The sequence below is a fragment of the Pinus tabuliformis genome, chromosome 9, assembly GCF_031772625.1.
Source record: "Pinus tabuliformis cultivar Carrire ecotype Pingquan chromosome 9, CPIR1, whole genome shotgun sequence".
NCBI classification, from domain to species: domain Eukaryota; kingdom Viridiplantae; phylum Streptophyta; class Pinopsida; order Pinales; family Pinaceae; genus Pinus; species Pinus tabuliformis.
In genome coordinates this window covers 83,249,007-83,263,364 of record NC_142307.1, presented here as the reverse complement: position 1 = coordinate 83,263,364, position 14,358 = coordinate 83,249,007, and positions in this window count along the sequence as shown.

The window sequence follows — 14,358 nt, the reverse complement described above, 5'->3', positions numbered from 1 at the left end:
TCGCCGGCATGAGAGTCACTATTTGATTTAGGAGGAGGAGGAATTGAGAATTCCGGTCTAGGGGCGTCAGGTATTTTGTCGTAGAGCGTGCCAGACTGAGTGTAGACTAAGTCTAGATATTGTGCACGAGCAATAACTTGCTCTTCCGTTACGACTCCCCCCTTTGCCACATCTTCCGTTATAGTAGGAAGTAACGACTTGATAAACCATTCAGCTAATAACTGATCAGGAACGTACGTTTTTACCATCCTACGATGACGTCGCCACTCATGTATATGATCAGATATGTGAGTGGCCGTTGTCTGTTTGAAGTTGGTTAAGATTTCCGTTCCCGTTTCATACCTTATCGGTAATTGAAAATGGGTTAAGAATGTCGTGGCTAAGGTGCTGAAATTGTCGAACGAAGCTCTAGGTAATTCAATATACCATTTAGCCGTTGGACCCGTTAACGTCCTCTGAAAGAGGCGAAGCCTTATCGAATCATCGTTTAAGGTGTTTGACGAACACCATAGATGAAAGGTCATCACGTGATTCGATGGATCTTCACCTGGATTTCCATTAAATTTAGGAATGTCTGAAGGAAGTTTGTGAGGAATCGCTGGCCACCAAGGGGCGTAAGCAATTGGATCGTTTGTTAACCGGTGTAAATCGGGTAACTCTAAAGTTGCCACAAATGGTAACTGTTGATTCAGGTTAGGTGAAGCATACCCAGGATACGATGGGATCGCCTGAGCAGTTGGCCTTTGCATACCAGCATAATGCAATTGATGTTGGTATGACTGATACGGTTTGTGGACTTGACCACTGTAAAGCGGTTGATTTTGACCATTTTGAATGTACGGTTGTCCACTGTTCGCAAAGATCTGCTGCTCAGAACCTTGGTATACTTGTTGGAATTGTGGTTGTTGATATTGCACCAGCCACGGTTGCGAAGCCATGTTCTGTTGTGCTATACTAACTGTCGGACCAAGATGTGGGGTAATTGTACCCGTTTGGACCTGTGTCGCCCCACCAGTTGGCGATTGTGGTTGAGTCACAGGGTCAAGGGGCTCTTGCATTACAACCTGAGAAATCTGAGGTTGACATACAACAGGCATCGTTTGAACTTGTGACACTGTTACAATGGCTGGTGTTGTCGGGATGTTAGACATAGGTACACACTGTTGCATAGAATACACAACTCTTGGTTGTTGGGATAGTATAGGTACCCAACCACTTGTCGTAACTCCAGTATTACCTGAATACAGTTGTGAACTCTCGTATGGATATCCTCCTAGAGGGGGTAATGAAAGGGCATACTGCCCCCCATACGGTGGCAATCCGGAACTCAAGGGGATTGTTTGTCTTTGGGTACTGGATTGCCCAAATTGACCTCCAAATGGTTCAATCTGGCGAGTTTCAACATAAGAGTTGCCGGATATTATTCCGGAGGAACAAACTGGAATGGACCACACTGTCGAAATAGTCCCTGGGTGGACTCCTTCTAGCGGTTGTGAGCTAGTCGGGACAGATGGTATGCCGCAAACATTGTCAGAGTGACGGCAGGTAGTTCTGCTGTCGCTGTGTCATTCGACACAGTCCTAGATGTTGACGGCTGTTCAGACATTTTGAGTCTATCCAAGAGATTACCTAGCGATTCTACAGGAACTTCCGCTGGTGGTAGACTAACTTCTGATGTTGAAGGAAATAGAGTGACCCCGACTCCAAAATGTGTTGGAGTACTTGCTTGCGGATCTTCTACAATTTCCTCTATCGCAATCAAACCAGGTGGAAGGGGAAGACCATCAGGCCCGTAAAATATTTCTGGTGCTGAAGAAGGGGTTGAATCAACAGCGACAGTTGTTTAAGGAGCAAGACTCTCCGAACCGGTCACAGATGGAACTGGTTCAGTAACGCAAGTATTTGCTCTCATACTAGGATCAGTGTTACTGTCCCTCTGTGGTTGTTGAACTTCTTCTATAGAAGCAGGGGTTCCAGAAATGTTTGGAGTAACCGGAATCTCAGATGTCGTTGGAACACTTGTTCTAACTTTGATAGGAGATTTCGAACCGGTTAAACGAGTTCGCTTTGTCCGTACTGTTTTCGATTCCGGAGACAAAGACGGTTGACTCGTAAGCCTCCGCGAATGACGGAGTTTCAATTGACTTTCTTCCACGATTGCAGATTACTCGATCAACCAAAATACGAAATGGGAAAGTGTGTTTCCAAATTAAATGAATTTCTTAGACGCTTTTAGACACAACTTGCTTTTTCACTTTTAAAGAGTCGAGAAAAAGCTAAAGATGACTCTAGTCTCCTTCGATGTTTTAACGAGCCCGAAGTGACAAATTCTCGGATGGACTTTTTCCGTTATAGAGTCTGAAAAAGGCCAAAAGGAACTACTCTGGAGTTCTAGGTAGAGGGTGTGCCAAACGTTTCGCAAAACCGCAGAATACTTTTTAGGGTACGGATGGTCGATCTTCCTGAATGCTGTGTTCAGTGCATTGCGATCAGTAGGGCGGCCGACACGGCTTCCTAAGGATAAAGGTTTTATGCCTATAGGGGTCTCCCAATATATACGCGATGGTACGTGGGAGCACAATCCGTACTGGCGCTATCGTCCCTCAGGAGGAATCACCCACCATCAACGAGATCGACAGTCACCAGGCTTTACGACGTCGGAACACGTCTCTAGCCTAGACCTCTATTATGTTTCAAAGCGTTGTTAAGTTCATTCAATTTATTTTAGGTTGATCTTTTTAGAAGTTTGCCTTTTGAGGTTCACCACGAGATGTATGATACAATTCCTAAATGCAGTCTAAAGATGATAAGCAAGCTTTTTATATCTTTTCAACCATGAAAATCCTAGCTACAAAGGGAAAAGAAAGACACCATCTTTTCTCAAAGAGCAATCAGCACACTCTAATGCACTTTTCCTAAATCAAACATGCAAAATATCAAGATGCAAATGCACAATGCAGGTGTTTGTTTTCCACTTTCTTAGTATTGATGCCTACAAAGAAAGCTTTTTGTACAACTTTGAATTTGCTTTTAAATGACAAATACAAACAAGTTTACTTTTTTGAAATCAGAGAGGGTAGAAGAGATTACAACACTTAACGATTTCCGAAATGAATACTTGTTTCGACACTTAAAAGAGACAAACTCAAACCAAAAGCAAAAGTAAATGTATAATCAACTGCAAACAGCCAATGAACTCTCTCCTAAGATCACAATCAACAGATCTGAATCAAGGGCTACAGGATGACTATTTCACTCTTGCAAAGGAAAACTATAAATGACGCCACAAACACATAAAAACACTCACAATCTTTTGTACAAAAGGAGGCGGAATTTAAGCAGAGAAAAGGAGTTATCAGACTGGTACCTATACTGGTTACAGGCTGCAAAAATCAGAGATCAAAACAAGGAAAAACAGAGCAGAGAACCCCAGCTGCACAAGGCCTAATTGGATCAACGCACCCTCAACACAGGGGTTTTGACATTCAGCGCAGGTAGCCTTCACGGGACCTGCGTTGAAATGCAGAACCTCTTCACAGGGTCTGCGCTGAAGGAGAAACGAGAGTTTCTCACTAGGTTCTGAGTCATAGTTTGCTGATTAATCTACGGTTTCAGGCCAAATAAAAGCAACAAGCAAGGTACAATCAAGGGGATGCTTTGAGGGAGTACTAAGATCTATCACAAAGGATCATCAAATCATTTGTGAGTCCATTGTTCAGATCATAGAAAAATCCCGTGATTGGATCAAAGCAGCAGCTCTCTACTTTGCATCTGAGAATAGCAGATGCAGTTCGATTGTTGCTGTTGAGTCTATGAAACAAACAATGATAGAGACACAAATAAAATGACTAAACAGATATCCCCAGCGGAGTCGACAATTTGTTGTGGGGAAAAATGCCTATGCAGGACGATCCTATCCACCTAAGGTGTGACAGTGCCTTAGCAACAAACAGAGACAACTATTCTAGTATTCTTCCTTTATGAATTAAGAATGAATAGAGATGGATGGACTAACCGGTGTCTTCCGTTTGTCCCTCGATCCGGTTTCTCTTCTCTTTGGGAGTCCCCAGCTACTTGCCTTCTCGCTCGCCCAGCTTCAACAGGTCTCTGCAAGATCACAAGAAGAGAACACTACACAAAGACATAGATTCATATTCATAACTAGTTCAAGATTAGAAATAAACTAACCATACTAATGCAATCATACATCAAAGATACATCAGTATATAGGAGGAACCAAGATAGCTTTATTGATGAATAACAAGGTTCAGGAAGAGATACAACCCAGAGGGCTCCAATCCAGCATCTCCTTCCCAGCAAATGGAATTCCTATCTTCACCCCCTTCAAAGCATTAAGCACCCAATGATTCCAATCTCAAACCAACAGCAATTCTTTGCAATAACAAAATTCCAGCCTCTAGATCTCATGGAGGAGAGATCCATATATAGATGTTTGGAGAGAGGATGAGTCAGCTTGAGATCTGACTAGTGTCCTCTCCCTCTGTTAGTTATTAATTCCACTTGGAGGTTATTGCTTCCACTTGGAGATTGGGAACCTCTTACTCATCACTATTCGAATTCACTGAGGCAAGTGTCATTGAGGAAGATTCTGGAAGCTTCCTGGGCCTTGACACCTCTTGGAATGTGTTATAGACATTTTTGTGCCTTACAGTCTGAAGCATGAAATGTCAATAATCTGAGGGATCCAAAGTCCCTAAACATGTTGTTCCTACTCCTAGAGGAACAAGGTCAGCAAACCACAGCACTGAAAATCAGTTCTCCACCTGAAAACACTCAAAAACAAGCTATTTTTGGATCATGTCAGCTGCTCCACTGAGCATCTGCGCTGAATGTCAACTGCTCCACTCTGTACCTGCGCTGAATGTCAAAAGCAATGAAGGCTACCTGCGCTGGGCGAGATTGGCCAAGTGGCACAGTCATTCTGCAAGGTGTCAAATGCCCAGGAAGCTTCCAAAATGACACTTGGATCAGGGAATTTGCCTTGTGATGAGTAAGAGGATCTAGATCTCCAAGTGGAAGCAAGAAACTCCAAGTGGACTCAAGAACTGAAGTATAACTGAAGTGGGAGAGGACACTAGTCAGCTTCATGCCAAGCTCAATCTGACTCATCCTTTCTCCAAAACTCCTATATATAGAACTCTCTCATGAGGTCTAGGGAGGCTGGAATCTTGTGAATGTAAGGAAGTGCTGTTGGTTTGTGCATAGAACTATTGGGTGATTGCTTTGAAGGAGGTGAAGAGGAGATTTCTTTCTGCTGGGAGGTGTTGCTGGATTGGGCCTCTTATGGTTGTAACACTCTCAGAACTTTACTTCTTCCATTAATAAAGCATTTGAGGTTCTTCTATATGCATGTGTCTTTGTGGCGTATTGATGCTTGTATATTTGATTTATTCTAATCCTTGAATCAATTATGGATGTATGCTTCTTGTAGTTTCCCTTTCTTGTGCTTTTACAGGATCTTTGTGTAGCTGGGCCAGTGAAAGAGCAAGGAGCTGGGAGCAAGCAGCAAAGAGGGAAGATTGGATCAACCATTAGCGGAAGACAACGGTTAGTGGATCCCTTTCTCCTCTCTCTTACATCTCATAAAGAAGTAATCTTGAATAGCTTTGTATTCAGTTGTTGCTGAGGTACTATCACCCTTAGAGTGGGATAGGGTCATTCCGTATTGGATACTTTTCCCAACAAAAAATTGGCGACTCCACTAGGGATCGTATCTTGTTGGTTGTTTGTGTTTTTGCTATTCATTTCATAAACAAAGGGAGTACCGAATCGAATTGTATTTGGATCTTTCAAATGCAAAGTAGAGGGCAGCTACTCTAGCTCAGTTTCTGAGCAAGTTTATGATTTGAAGAGCTGATCCAAAAGGACTCTAATAAGCTCTTAGTGATAGCTTTTCATCCTCCTTGTCATCCCTTAGTGTGTCCTTGACTGATAGCTTCTGATTTGAGCCAAAACTGTGAATTTTTGAGCAATCTGTGACCCGGAAACCAAGAGAAACGAAAGTTTCGTTCTTCAGTGCAGGCTGTACAAAGGCTATCTGCATTTCAGCGCAGTTCCCGAAGGGGCTACCTGCGCTGAAGGTCAAACAGACAGTGTCCCACCTGCGCTGGACCAGTCTTGCTTTGTGCTACTGGGGTTTCCTGCTATTTCTTGCCTTGTTTTCACTCTTGTTTTGCTGCCTGTTACCAGTCAATGTGCCTATCTGAAACCAACTTTCCTTGCCACTATTCCGCCTCGGTTGTATAAAGAAACTGTGTTTGTTCTTTGTGTATTTCTTATATCATTTACAGTTTCCCATAACGAAAGTGAACTAGTCTTGCTGTGACCTCTTAGATCTAGACCTGTGATAAAGTGTCGTTTTGATCTTAAGAGTTAGTTTGTTTGCTGTTCATAGCTAATTGAGCTTTTGCTTTCGTCATTTGGTTTGAGTTTATATATTTCTAGTGTCAAAACAAGTAAATCTTAAGGTGTCTTTTGATTTTGGACGAACTTGTTTGCTTTCACTTGAAATTGAATTCAAAGTTATACAACAGCTTTCTTCTTGCATTACGCCAACATTAAGAAAGAGAAAAGAAATACTTGCATTGTGCATGTGCATTATGACAGCTTGCATGTTGATTTAGGAAAAAGTGCATTAGTGTGTGCTCTATGATCTGTGTGAAAAGATGTTATCTTTCTTTTCCCTCAGTAGTTAAGATTTTCAAAGTTGAAAGATTGAAAAGCTTGCTTATCATCTTAGACTGCATTTAGGAGTGTTATCATACATCTCGTGGTGATCCATAAAGGCAAACTGCTAAACAAGATCAACCTTAAAATAAATTGAATTTACATAACAACGCATTGAAACATAACGCAAACACATAGAGGTCTAAGCTAGAGACGTGTTTCGGCGTCGTTAAACGTGATATCTTAGCGTTGAGTGGTTGGGTGATTCCTCCATGGTGAAGCGATAAGTATCAATACGGACTTGTGCTCCCACGTACCGTCGCGTATATATTGGGAGACCCCTATAGGAATAAAGCCTTTATCCAATAGGAAACCGTGTCGGCCGCCCTACTGATCGCAATGCAGTGAACACAGCATTCACGAAGATCGACCACTCGTACCGTAAAACGTATTCTGTGGTTTTGCGAAAAGTTTGGCACACCCTCTGCCTAGAACTCCAGAGCAGTTTCTTTTGGCCTTTTTCAAACTCTATAACTGAAAAAGTCCATCCGAGCATTTGTCACTTCGGGCTCGTTAAAACATCGAAGGAGACTAGAGTCATCTTTAGCTTTTTCTCGACTCTTAAAAAGTGAAAAAGCAAGTTGTGTCTAAGCGTCGTTATAAAATTTATTTTAAACGGAACATAATCACCTCCTATTCCCACGTTGATCTTAGGTTGAGAACATGGAACGCCCCAACCAAGGAATTCCACATGATGGAAATCCTAGTCCATTCTCCTCTTGGGGAGAAGTTGGTGCGCCCCACATGGCCACATTGTCGCTTCCAGGACTGAAAATTGGCCTGCCAATTTGGCTATTCTCAACCAATGTAGTTCAGAACACCATGGTTCCTGAACAGTCGAGTCAACAGTTAGATCAGTCTAGAGCTGCCCACCAGCCTTCTACTTCTTATAACTCTTCCTCCAATCCTTCATCTTCGCAAGGTAGAGCCGGCAAAAGCCAAGCTCCCATGGAGAAGAAGGAGAAGAAGAAGGAGAAGGAGAAGAAGAAGAAGGAGCCTAAGGCGCCTGGGGGCAAGCAAAAGACATCTGACAAAAATCCACACACAGCACAGACCGGGCCTAAATCGCCATGTGTCATATGTAGAGGAGACCACTTCCATAGAGATTGTCCCTGTATTCCCCGGATACTAAGGGACTGGTCCCCTCGTCTGCACAATTCGGAAGCATCAACCTCTGATAGCCATGTTGATTGCTTACCGTCAACCAACGAAAGTGAAGGTTCAAGACAAAGAGGGGGAGCAAGATCCCCCTGCAGACTGTGTGAAGGCGATCACGCCATCCACCGTTGTCCTTTCTTAGACGAAGCGAAGAGAGTTTTGGAAGATCGCCCGGTTTCACCGTTGGGACTTCCTCCTGGATACAAAAAAACTCGTGCCAAGTCCTTCGTTGGTTGAAAATACAGCTGGCCCGCTCAAGTGGTCAGCTGAAACGTCAGTCATTGAAAATGAACCTACTGAACCCAGACCAGACGAAAGTCTAAAGGTCGATACGGGAGTTGACCCGGTTCTTCCTTCAGAGGTTTCATCCTCAAATGACACCGTCACTAAAGATTCATCTTCGAATGACACCCTCACTGAAGAGAATAAGGATGACACCATCTAGATTCTTTTCATCAACACCGACTCTGATGAGCATCAGGGCAATGCGCCCATTCCTTTATCACAGGGAGGAACATCGTCAAGGTCATATCCGGCCGTGTATTCGGTCCCACCACCAAGCAACCTGGTTGTGTCCTTTGATTGGAACCAACTAGGCAGACCCCAGTTACCAGCCAGTATACCATTCAGAATCATAGTCCAAATTTACAGGATGGTAATGGCTGGAACTATCATTGATGAAGGGGCATCTGTGAGTATCCTTTCCTCTATTGCTTGGAAAGCACTGGGTTCCCCAGAGCTTTTGCCTGAGATAAGAAATCTCTCAGGTTTTGATAAAGGAACCAGTCGACCATTAGGGATCCTCCCCAGTGTACCTGTTACGTTGAAAGGGAAGACCGTTTAGATGAACATGATGGTTGTTCAAGGACCCTTGGATTATAACCTACTCCTTGGACGAGACTATATATATTGCATGGGAGCTATAGTCTCCTCACTCTTTAGAGTAATGTGTTTTCCACACGAAGGAAGAATGGTCAAGCTCGTAGACCAACTTTCATTTCCGGGATCACGCATCGCAAATAGTCACATACCAACCCTCAATGGTCTATTCACCCAAGAAATGTCTCCACCCCCAGTCCTCCTTCCCGATGAGTGCGAGTGATTCGGAAAGATCGGGCTGGAACCCAGGGGGCATGCATCTTGGTCTACTTTGGGCAGAGAAAACCTTGGGTATAAGATAGAATTTCCGCGGGAGAATATGACTAGTCCGTACCCCGTCCGTGGATGGAAGAGGGGTTGTTCTAGAACAGGATTCTTTTGTCAAAGTTATGTGTTTGACGGAACAGGGTCATTCACCATTGTCTATTTAGGTAGACATCGCCGAAGAAGTGTTCAGTTTGGAAGATTAACAGAACAATCTTTGGGTAACCTGAAAGAGGTAAGCCTCACCCTTTAAAACAAATGTTTTGACGGATAAGTAGGGGCAGCCTTGAAATTGTATTTTGTACCTGGGGGCATGCAACCTTTTGGAATGCAAGCAAGGGACGACTATTTATTTTTTTAAATTTTTAGGTCCTCCCTTTAAACCTGTAGGTCTAACCCTTTAAACTCGTAGGATTAGCCGTTTCCAAACTTGCATAAAGAAAGGAGCGGAGCATAGCTTCGTGAGATAAAGCTCCATAAAAAATAGCTATCTCACAGGGGACATTTCTTATCTTATGACTGGTATTATCGAGCAGTTTTACCGCGGAATTTATGCTCGTTAAAAAATAGAAAAGCGAGATCTGAGCAGTTTTAACGCGGAATTCATGCTCGTTAAAAAATAAACATAAGCATTGAGCAGTGTTTTGGCGCATTCAAGCTCATTAAAAAATGAACCCATCTCGGTAAATAACCACTGTGATCGTAAATTTATTAGCCATAAAAGCCTTGGTCGTGTTTACACCCGCCACCTCCATTTCATTTGGCCAATCATTCACCTCCATATGATTGTTTACCCATTTTGAGGAACAGCTGCGAAGAGTGATTTCACTTAGCCATCCTTGTGACACTGCCGTGATTGGAAAATTCCAACCTGTACCTGGAATCTGCTGCTATCCCTGTTTATCACTCGTTCCTCAAAAGACGAGTCTTCTTTGAGCTCTTTTCATCTGACTCGTAAAAAATGAAAAGTTTGCCGAGTTTTGGCCTTCCAGCTTGTTAAAAGGACCGGAAGAGCTATCCATCCCCTAGATTTTAATCTTTTTGGACCTGAGGGATTATTACACAAAAAGGTCGAGCGCTTGTTTTATTCGGCTCGTTAAAATTATCGAAAACTCATCCCTTCTGTATTGTTTTATACTTTTTCGGACTCAAGGGATTAGATGACGAAAAAGGAATTTTGGAGTTAACTTTCTGTACCTTTTCAGACTCTCTAAAAATGAAAAGGACCGAGTTTTCCTTGTCGTTAGACTCGTTAAAATGATTAAATAGCGACAAACTTGTCTTTAGACGAGAACGAGTTTCCCTATCGCTAAGCTCATTAAAACATAGCGATGGGCTTGCCCGAAGGGCAGGTTATAGAACAAGCATATGTTATCCTCCTCAAGCTTGACAAAAATAAAGAGGTACTGGTCAGAAATGACTGGGGAAAAATTGGGAGAACCTCAAAGCTTTAATGGTAGCAAGTCGCTCTTGAACATGACACTTTGTCCTCCGTATCACATCGGGTTGGGTTGTTTCATTCACCGGTCTCATCACCATGGTCCTCGCCAAACCATCCACATTTGGGGTAATGCTACCGATCCATCACATCAGTGTAGATATATCTTCAAGAGATGTGTTCAGAAAGAGTCAACCATGTCCCATCCACTGCCATACATTATCCTTCATCCACCCATGATCGCCACCCTGAATCATATCTCACAGGTTGTTTTCACCTCCACTAAAATCATTAGCTCTGTTCCGTGTCATTGATGTGGGATTCATTAAGGCCCTCCTTTGATGGATCGCTTCTTGTCGACTTCAGCTCATTATCCAAGAAGTTGATCTAGGAACAAACCCCCCAGTACTTTGAAGCTTGCATGCCTCAATGGCAGGTTTCTCACTTCCGGCGACAGGTATACATCAATGACCTTCGACCAGAAGATTTTGCGTGGTGTTCGACGCCAAGTCCTTTATTCACACCACGTGAATTGTACTGCAGTACCTTGAGGGTCATTATCATTATCGGTGATTCCTCTCGCGCTTGTTAACGGTTTACATTATTGACCGGTAATCAAGCGATGTCTTTCCATGTTCGACTTCAGCGCAATTCTCACATGGATCGACTTGTACTTAGAGTGAAGATCGAACGAGTTTGAAGACCCCGGATCTAGTTTCATCCATCCGGGCTGCGATATACATATTCAGGATATAAAGACATTTGTTATGTACATCATTGCTGCAGATGATCATCCTACTCAAAGGATGATAATTTCAGCAGAGAATTATCAGTCTACCACTAGACGATCGTCTGTTCTATGTACCAAAATGAATTTATAAAGCTGAGCATGGGAATGCCCGCCTCAGCTAGATCATGAAAGCAGAATGAAAAATAATGTATTGTATTGTATTTTATTACAGGGCACCTCTCAGCGATTGAATGAACTTCGGATCCTCCTAATAAAGCATTTCACCCGATAAACGACCTCATACTTTAGGGGGCAACTGTTATAGACATTTTTGTGCCTTACAGTCTGAAGCATGAAACGTCAATAATCTGAGGGATCCAAAGTCCCTAAACATGTTGTTCCTACCCCTAGAGGAACAAGGTCAGCAAACCACAGCACTGAAAATCAGTTCTCCACCTGAAAACACTCAAAAACAAGCTATTTCTGGATCATGTCAGCTGCTCCACTGAGCATCTGCGCTGAATGTCAACTGCTCCACTCTGTACCTGCGCTGAATGTCAAAAGCAATGAAGGCTACCTGCGCTGGGCGAGATTGGCCAAGTGGCACAGTCATTCTGCAAGGTGTCAAATGCCCAGGAAGCTTCCAAAATGACACTTGGATCAGGGAATTCGCCTTGTGATGAGTAAGAGGATCTAGATCTCCAAGTGGAAGCAAGAAACTCCAAGTGGACTCAAGAACTGAAGTATAACTGAAGTGGGAGAGGACACTAGTCAGCTTCATGCCAAGCTCAAGCTGACTCATCCTTTCTCCAAAACTCCTATATATAGAACTCTCCCATGAGGTCTAGGGAGGCTGGAATCTTGTGAATGTAAGGAAGTGCTGTTGGTTTGTGCATAGAACTATTGGGTGATTGCTTTGAAGGAGGTGAAGAGGATATTTCTTTCTGCTGGTAGGTGTTGCTGGATTGGGCCTCTTATGGTTGTAACACTCTCAGAACTTTACTTCTTCCATTAATAAAGCATTTGGGGTTCTTCTATATGCATGTGTCTTTGTGGCGTATTGATGCTTGTATATTTGATTTATTCTAATCCTTGAATCAATTATGGATGTATGCTTCTTGTAGTTTCCCTTTCTTGTGCTTTTGCAGGATATTTGTGTAGCTGGGCCAGTGAAAGAGCAAGGAGCTGGGAGCAAGCAGCAAAGAGGGAAGATTGGATCAACCATTAGCAGAAGACAACGGTTAGTGGATCCCTTTCTCCTCTCTCTTACATCTCATAAAGAAGTAATCTTGAATAGCTTTGTATTCAGTTGTTGCTGAGGTACTATCACCCTTAGAGTGGGATAGGGTCATTCCGTATTGGATACTTTTCCCAACAACAGAATGAACTTGCCATTTGTCAACTCTCGCTCAGCGCACCTTGGTAGTGCTTCTACCTGCATTGTAGTGTAGGTAGCCAGTGTTGACTTTGCATTTCAGCGCAGACAGCTAGTGGAGCCACTGAATTGATCCTGAATTGACTTGTTTTTGAGCAGTTTCTGGTGGATAACTTCTGTGAATTGCTGTGGTTTGTTAGCCTTGTTCCTCTAGGGGTAGGAACAACATGTTTAGGGACTTTAGATCCCTTAGATTATGGAAATTTCATGCTCAATGCTGTAAGGCACAAAAATGTCTATAACACTTCCCGCAATTTTTCTTGCTTTCATTAAATACTTTATGATAGGATAAATGTATATGGATTGTTTCTTTATTTCTGCACTCTGTCAAAATCAAAAACATTCATTTTTATGTGTGTAATTTGATTTAACAGTGTAATAGCACTTGCAGTATCTAAACACTTATTTTAATAATTAAATGTTAAGTGCAAGAAGCTCTGATCCAGTGCAAGAACTAGTTTCTTGCCATGGGATCTGAGTGCTTTGAAATTGGAAAAGTTCAAGCCCTTAGAGGAAGTAAAACGCCTTTAGTAAAGACACCATTTATACCCTCTTCATAAATCTCAGTTCCTGCACTAGTGCAAGCAGACTGTGATAGTGCAATAAAGATCAGTGCAAGAAGGAAATCTCTAAAGGAGTAGGTTTAAAGGGCCCATCTGATGAGACTGCTAAGTGTCTATGCTAAAGAAAAACACACACTCTGTAGTTAATCAATAGTTAGCTAAAGTGATAGCCCCTTTATTTCTAATTTCCTTTTTCAAATGCATTCTTCCTTGTTCCAGTCTTAGATTATTTTGATGGTTCAAGTTGTCTTTTTCTCTTTTTAGTTTGATTATGCAATCTTTCCTTTAAAGAAAGTATGGATTGATATTAGAAATATTCAAACCATCTCTAGCATTGACTGTGCTTCGTCTCTATGTTTACGGATCCCTGGGTTGACAATTTAAGTGTTGAGGAGTTTGCTTAAGTGTAATTCCTATGCCCAACAAGCTTGATGGAGTGCTTTCTGATGCTTTTGCATTGTCAATTCCTTCTTCTGATGCTTCACTAATTTCTTCTCTTACATCCTTTTCGCTAGTTGTAGAAATACATTCGTCATCTACTGGTGCTTCCCTTTTCATACTTGTGCATGCTTCATTGATCACAACATCAATACATTCAACAATATTTTGAAGTCTTTTATTGTAGCAATTATATCCTTTGCTTCTAGAGGAGTATCCAAGTATAATTCCTTCATCTAGTGTAGCTTCAAACTTTCCAAGCTTATCATCATTATTCTTTATGTAACATTTTCTTCCAAAGGCTCTAAAATTCTTGATAGTTGGAGGCTTACCGAACCAAATTTCATGAGGAGTCTTATCATTGTTTACACATACATGGACTTTGTTGAGAATAGTCACAGTTGTATGCGTTTCTTCTCCCTAGAAGGTATGAGGTGTCCTGGATTCATCAAGCATGGCATGTGCCATTTGTTGAATTGTTTTGTTCATTCTTCTAGCCACCCCATTTGGTTGAGAATTTTTAGCTATAGAAAATTGCCTCTTGATTCCATGGTTTTCACAAAAGTCGAAAAAGTCATCTGATATGAATTCTCCTCTCCTATCATATCTAAGACATTTATTTTCAAATCTAACTCATTCTCTACTAAAGCTTTGAAGACGTTAAATTTATCAAATGCTTCATCTTTATATTTTAATAATCCAATCC